This window comes from Eschrichtius robustus, chromosome 9 (assembly GCF_028021215.1).
Source record: "Eschrichtius robustus isolate mEscRob2 chromosome 9, mEscRob2.pri, whole genome shotgun sequence".
NCBI classification, from domain to species: Eukaryota; Metazoa; Chordata; class Mammalia; order Artiodactyla; family Eschrichtiidae; genus Eschrichtius; species Eschrichtius robustus.
Window position 1 is genome coordinate 98,803,869 of NC_090832.1, and position 7,752 is coordinate 98,811,620.

Consider the following 7,752-nt stretch of genomic DNA (forward strand, 5'->3'; position numbering starts at 1 on the left):
TTACCTCGAGGCAAGTTCTCACGTTGCTTGCCCTGTGAGCGACACAGCATGTTAGGATGCTGTATTTCTCCTTGACTAGAGTGACTTCAGGAACGAGGTCCTCGATCAATTCTAAGCAGAGTGTTTCCTCAGAGCAGCTCAGACGAGGGCAATGTCGAAGACTTCCAGGGCATGTTGGACTGCCTAGAAATGTGGTTCTGATGCTGTTCGAGGGTTCTGGAAATGTAGCTCTCCTGAAGTAACGTATAGTGTGTTGCCCGAGACTCGGCAGACACAGAGGGCCTCCGAGGGACGTATGGGACTCAATGCTGCTCAGCAGGCCCACAGGGGTGTGGAGGGAGTCAGTGATCTTGGAAGCAAAATGATGCTCACCCGAGAGACCTAGGAGTCCTGAAAAGGGTCCTTCCTTTAATATAAAGCAGAACCTCCACTAAGAGCTCATGGAAAGAGCTGCATGCCTCCCTTTCTGCAGGGCTACTCAGGGCCTTACCTCGAGGCGAGGACTCACGTGGAGATTCCCTTTGGCTCTAGAGCATGGCAAGGTGAGCCCCACCCCGGCCAGTGAAGCTCCGTGTGTAGCCAGAGAAAACTCATTTTCTTCCCAGACCCATGGCTACAGTGGTCACGGGGCGGTCAACAGCAGAGAATTTCAGGGAGCTTCACGGCAGCAAGAATGGAGGTTTCCAAAGAGAAAAGCAAGGCTAGTACCATCACGACCCCATTTCCATGTGCACAGGCAGCATCCAAAACTCTGGTTTCTCACAAGACAAAAGAGACACAGCGTACCCACTAGTTCCTTCCCTGAAGCAACTTCTCGAGGCACGGCGTTCTGCATCTAGTGCACGGCCTCAACCAAGGAACGCCCTAGTTAGGCCTCGGGGCCGGTGCCTCTTCAAAAGCCTGCAGTGCTAGAGGAAAAACTCTGCTTTAGTTGCAATACGAACGCAAGCCGATTTTCTCCTGGAGGCAGGGTGACTTCAGGTAGGAGGTCCTGGAAGGAAGGCGAAGCCTAGTGTTTTCCTCAATGCAGCTCAGACTAGGGAATGTGTGCGCGATTTCCACAGCAAGTTGGAACTTGCCAAAACGGAGCTCGTCAACCTGTGCGAGTGCTGTTCGATCAAGATCTCCTAAGAAAGACTGCAGTGTGTTGCCCATGACTCAGCAGGCACAGAGGAACTCCGAGGGACATATGGGCCACGTTGTTGCTCAGCAGGCCTACAGGAGTGTGGAGGATCTCAGTGATCTTGGAACGAAAAGGATGCTCACCCGAGGGGCCTAGGAGTGCTGAAAAGTGTACTTCCTTTAAAATAAAGCAGAACAGCGACTAAGAGCTCATGGAAAGAGCTGCATGCCTCCCTTTCTGTCTGGCTACTCAGGGCCTTACCTCGAGGCAGGGACTCACGTTGAGATTCCCTTTAGCTCTAGAGCATGGCAAGATGAGTCCCACCCCGGATAATGAAGCACCCTGTGTAGCCAGAGAAAACTCATTTTCTTCCCAGACCAATGCCTACAATAGCCAGGGTCCTGTCAACAGCAGAGAATTCAGGGAGCTTCAAGGCAGCATGAATGGAGCTTTCAAAATGGATAAGCAAGTCTACTACCAACATGCCCACATTTCCCTAGGCACAAACAGCATACATCCCTGTGGTTTCACACAACTCAAAAGAGACACAGATTACACACTGAATCAAATTCTCGTGGCAGGGTGTTCTGCATCTAGTGAACTGCCTCAACCAAGGAACGCCCTAGCTAGGCCTCTGGGCTCGTGCCTATTCAAAAGCTTGCAGTGCTATAGGAAAAACTGTGCTTTAGTTGCAATAGGAAGCAAGGCGTCCTTCTCCTGGAGGCAGGGTGACTTCAGGTAGGAGTTCCTGGAAGGAAGGGGAAGCCTAGTGTTTTTCTCAGTGCAGCTCAGACTAGGGAATGTGTGCGACTTCCACAGCAAGTCGGAACTTGCCAGAACGGTGCTCGTGAACCTGTGCGAGTGCTGTGAAACCAAGATATCCCAAGAAAGAGTGCAGTGTGTTGCCCATGACTCAGCAGACACAGAGGACCTCCGAGGGACCTAAGGGCCTCGTTGTTGCTCAGCAAGCCAACAGGGGTGTGGAGGTACTCAGTGATCTTGGTACTAAAATGAGGCTGCCCCGAGGGTCCTAGGAGTGCTGAAAAGGCTACTTCCTTTAATATAAAGGAGAACAGCGACTAAGAGCTCATGGAAAGAGCTGCATGCCTCCCTTTCTGCATGGCTACTCAGGGCCTTACCTCAAGGCAAGGACTGACGTTGAGATTCCTTATAGCTCTAGAGCATGGCAAGATGAGTCCCAGCCCTGGGTATGAAGCACACTGGGTAGCCAGAGAAAACTCATTTTCTCCCCAGACCAATGCCTACAATAGCCAGGGGCCTGTCCACAGCAGAGAATTTCAGGGAGCTTCACGGCAGCAAGAATGGAGGTTTCCAAATGGGAAACAAGGCTATTACCATCATATACCCCCATTTCCGTGGGCACAGGCAGCATACATCTCTGTGGTTTCTAACAAGTCAAAAGAGACCCAGAGTACACACTGGTTGCTTCCCTGAATCAACTTCTCGAGGCAGGGTGTTCTACCTCTAGTGAACGGCCTCACCAGGGAAAGCCCTAGCTAGGCCTCTGGGCCCTTGCCTATTCAAAAGCCTGCAGTGCTACAGGAGAAACTGTGCTTCAGTTGCAATAGGAACGCAGCCGTCTTTCTCCTGGAGGCAGGGTGACTTCAGGTAGGAGGTCCTGGATGGAAGGAGAAGCCTAGTGTTTTTCTCTGTGCAGCTCAGACTAGGGAATGAGTGTGACTTCCACGGCATGTTGGAACTTGCTAGAACGGTGCTCGTCAATCTGTGCGATTGCTGGCTAAATCCAGATGTCCCAATAAGAGTGCACTGTGTAGCCCTTCACTCGGCATACACACTGTGAGTCGGAAAGCTCCTGGCCTGGATAGTGCTTAGAATGGCCAGGTGAGACTGAGGGTACTCGGTTGTTCTTGCAGGGAATAAGTTTACCAGACGAGGCACCTAGGTGTCCTAAAAAGCCTACTGGCGTTCAAATGCTGCAGAGCAGCGACTACGGCCTCATGGAAACTGCTACACGCCTCTGCTTGTGCATAGCATTTCAGGGCCTTACCTCGAGGCAAGTTCTCACGTTGCTTGCCCTGTGAGCGACACAGCATGTTAGGATGCTGTATTTCTCCTTGACTAGAGTGACTTCAGGAACGAGGTCCTCGATCAATTCTAAGCAGAGTGTTTCCTCAGAGCAGCTCAGACGAGGGCAATGTCGAAGACTTCCAGGGCATGTTGGACTGCCTAGAAATGTGGTTCTGATGCTGTTCGAGGGTTCTGGAAATGTAGCTCTCCTGAAGTAACGTATAGTGTGTTGCCCGAGACTCGGCAGACACAGAGGGCCTCCGAGGGACGTATGGGACTCAATGCTGCTCAGCAGGCCCACAGGGGTGTGGAGGGAGTCAGTGATCTTGGAAGCAAAATGATGCTCACCCGAGAGACCTAGGAGTCCTGAAAAGGGTCCTTCCTTTAATATAAAGCAGAACCTCCACTAAGAGCTCATGGAAAGAGCTGCATGCCTCCCTTTCTGCAGGGCTACTCAGGGCCTTACCTCGAGGCGAGGACTCACGTGGAGATTCCCTTTGGCTCTAGAGCATGGCAAGGTGAGCCCCACCCCGGCCAGTGAAGCTCCGTGTGTAGCCAGAGAAAACTCATTTTCTTCCCAGACCCATGGCTACAGTGGTCACGGGGCGGTCAACAGCAGAGAATTTCAGGGAGCTTCACGGCAGCAAGAATGGAGGTTTCCAAAGAGAAAAGCAAGGCTAGTACCATCACGACCCCATTTCCATGTGCACAGGCAGCATCCAAAACTCTGGTTTCTCACAAGACAAAAGAGACACAGCGTACCCACTAGTTCCTTCCCTGAAGCAACTTCTCGAGGCACGGCGTTCTGCATCTAGTGCACGGCCTCAACCAAGGAACGCCCTAGTTAGGCCTCGGGGCCGGTGCCTCTTCAAAAGCCTGCAGTGCTAGAGGAAAAACTCTGCTTTAGTTGCAATACGAACGCAAGCCGATTTTCTCCTGGAGGCAGGGTGACTTCAGGTAGGAGGTCCTGGAAGGAAGGCGAAGCCTAGTGTTTTCCTCAATGCAGCTCAGACTAGGGAATGTGTGCGCGATTTCCACAGCAAGTTGGAACTTGCCAAAACGGAGCTCGTCAACCTGTGCGAGTGCTGTTCGATCAAGATCTCCTAAGAAAGACTGCAGTGTGTTGCCCATGACTCAGCAGGCACAGAGGAACTCCGAGGGACATATGGGCCACGTTGTTGCTCAGCAGGCCTACAGGAGTGTGGAGGATCTCAGTGATCTTGGAACGAAAAGGATGCTCACCCGAGGGGCCTAGGAGTGCTGAAAAGTGTACTTCCTTTAAAATAAAGCAGAACAGCGACTAAGAGCTCATGGAAAGAGCTGCATGCCTCCCTTTCTGTCTGGCTACTCAGGGCCTTACCTCGAGGCAGGGACTCACGTTGAGATTCCCTTTAGCTCTAGAGCATGGCAAGATGAGTCCCACCCCGGATAATGAAGCACCCTGTGTAGCCAGAGAAAACTCATTTTCTTCCCAGACCAATGCCTACAATAGCCAGGGTCCTGTCAACAGCAGAGAATTCAGGGAGCTTCAAGGCAGCATGAATGGAGCTTTCAAAATGGATAAGCAAGTCTACTACCAACATGCCCACATTTCCCTAGGCACAAACAGCATACATCCCTGTGGTTTCACACAACTCAAAAGAGACACAGATTACACACTGAATCAAATTCTCGTGGCAGGGTGTTCTGCATCTAGTGAACTGCCTCAACCAAGGAACGCCCTAGCTAGGCCTCTGGGCTCGTGCCTATTCAAAAGCTTGCAGTGCTATAGGAAAAACTGTGCTTTAGTTGCAATAGGAAGCAAGGCGTCCTTCTCCTGGAGGCAGGGTGACTTCAGGTAGGAGTTCCTGGAAGGAAGGGGAAGCCTAGTGTTTTTCTCAGTGCAGCTCAGACTAGGGAATGTGTGCGACTTCCACAGCAAGTCGGAACTTGCCAGAACGGTGCTCGTGAACCTGTGCGAGTGCTGTGAAACCAAGATATCCCAAGAAAGAGTGCAGTGTGTTGCCCATGACTCAGCAGACACAGAGGACCTCCGAGGGACCTAAGGGCCTCGTTGTTGCTCAGCAAGCCAACAGGGGTGTGGAGGTACTCAGTGATCTTGGTACTAAAATGAGGCTGCCCCGAGGGTCCTAGGAGTGCTGAAAAGGCTACTTCCTTTAATATAAAGGAGAACAGCGACTAAGAGCTCATGGAAAGAGCTGCATGCCTCCCTTTCTGTATGGCTACTCAGGGCCTTACCTCAAGGCAAGGACTGACGTTGAGATTCCTTATAGCTCTAGAGCATGGCAAGATGAGTCCCAGCCCTGGGTATGAAGCACACTGGGTAGCCAGAGAAAACTCATTTTCTCCCCAGACCAATGCCTACAATAGCCAGGGGCCTGTCCACAGCAGAGAATTTCAGGGAGCTTCACGGCAGCAAGAATGGAGGTTTCCAAATGGGAAACAAGGCTATTACCATCATATACCCCCATTTCCGTGGGCACAGGCAGCATACATCTCTGTGGTTTCTAACAAGTCAAAAGAGACCCAGAGTACACACTGGTTGCTTCCCTGAATCAACTTCTCGAGGCAGGGTGTTCTACCTCTAGTGAACGGCCTCACCAGGGAAAGCCCTAGCTAGGCCTCTGGGCCCTTGCCTATTCAAAAGCCTGCAGTGCTACAGGAGAAACTGTGCTTCAGTTGCAATAGGAACGCAGCCGTCTTTCTCCTGGAGGCAGGGTGACTTCAGGTAGGAGGTCCTGGATGGAAGGAGAAGCCTAGTGTTTTTCTCTGTGCAGCTCAGACTAGGGAATGAGTGTGACTTCCACGGCATGTTGGAACTTGCTAGAACGGTGCTCGTCAATCTGTGCGATTGCTGGCTAAATCCAGATGTCCCAATAAGAGTGCACTGTGTAGCCCTTCACTCGGCATACACACTGTGAGTCGGAAAGCTCCTGGCCTGGATAGTGCTTAGAATGGCCAGGTGAGACTGAGGGTACTCGGTTGTTCTTGCAGGGAATAAGTTTACCAGACGAGGCACCTAGGTGTCCTAAAAAGCCTACTGGCGTTCAAATGCTGCAGAGCAGCGACTACGGCCTCATGGAAACTGCTACACGCCTCTGCTTGTGCATAGCATTTCAGGGCCTTACCTCGAGGCAAGTTCTCACGTTGCTTGCCCTGTGAGCGACACAGCATGTTAGGATGCTGTATTTCTCCTTGACTAGAGTGACTTCAGGAACGAGGTCCTCGATCAATTCTAAGCAGAGTGTTTCCTCAGAGCAGCTCAGACGAGGGCAATGTCGAAGACTTCCAGGGCATGTTGGACTGCCTAGAAATGTGGTTCTGATGCTGTTCGAGGGTTCTGGAAATGTAGCTCTCCTGAAGTAACGTATAGTGTGTTGCCCGAGACTCGGCAGACACAGAGGGCCTCCGAGGGACGTATGGGACTCAATGCTGCTCAGCAGGCCCACAGGGGTGTGGAGGGAGTCAGTGATCTTGGAAGCAAAATGATGCTCACCCGAGGGGCCTAGGGGTCCTGAAAAGGGTCCTTCCTTTAATATAAAGCAGAACCTCCACTAAGAGCTCATGGAAAGAGCTGCATGCCTCCCTTTCTGCAGGGCTACTCAGGGCCTTACCTCGAGGCGAGGACTCACGTGGAGATTCCCTTTGGCTCTAGAGCATGGCAAGGTGAGCCCCACCCCGGCCAGTGAAGCTCCGTGTGTAGCCAGAGAAAACTCATTTTCTTCCCAGACCCATGGCTACAGTGGTCACGGGGCGGTCAACAGCAGAGAATTTCAGGGAGCTTCACGGCAGCAAGAATGGAGGTTTCCAAAGAGAAAAGCAAGGCTAGTACCATCACGACCCCATTTCCATGTGCACAGGCAGCATCCAAAACTCTGGTTTCTCACAAGACAAAAGAGACACAGCGTACCCACTAGTTCCTTCCCTGAAGCAACTTCTCGAGGCACGGCGTTCTGCATCTAGTGCACGGCCTCAACCAAGGAACGCCCTAGTTAGGCCTCGGGGCCGGTGCCTCTTCAAAAGCCTGCAGTGCTAGAGGAAAAACTCTGCTTTAGTTGCAATACGAACGCAAGCCGATTTTCTCCTGGAGGCAGGGTGACTTCAGGTAGGAGGTCCTGGAAGGAAGGCGAAGCCTAGTGTTTTCCTCAATGCAGCTCAGACTAGGGAATGTGTGCGCGATTTCCACAGCAAGTTGGAACTTGCCAAAACGGAGCTCGTCAACCTGTGCGAGTGCTGTTCGATCAAGATCTCCTAAGAAAGACTGCAGTGTGTTGCCCATGACTCAGCAGGCACAGAGGAACTCCGAGGGACATATGGGCCACGTTGTTGCTCAGCAGGCCTACAGGAGTGTGGAGGATCTCAGTGATCTTGGAACGAAAAGGATGCTCACCCGAGGGGCCTAGGAGTGCTGAAAAGTGTACTTCCTTTAAAATAAAGCAGAACAGCGACTAAGAGCTCATGGAAAGAGCTGCATGCCTCCCTTTCTGTCTGGCTACTCAGGGCCTTACCTCGAGGCAGGGACTCACGTTGAGATTCCCTTTAGCTCTAGAGCATGGCAAGATGAGTCCCACCCCGGATAA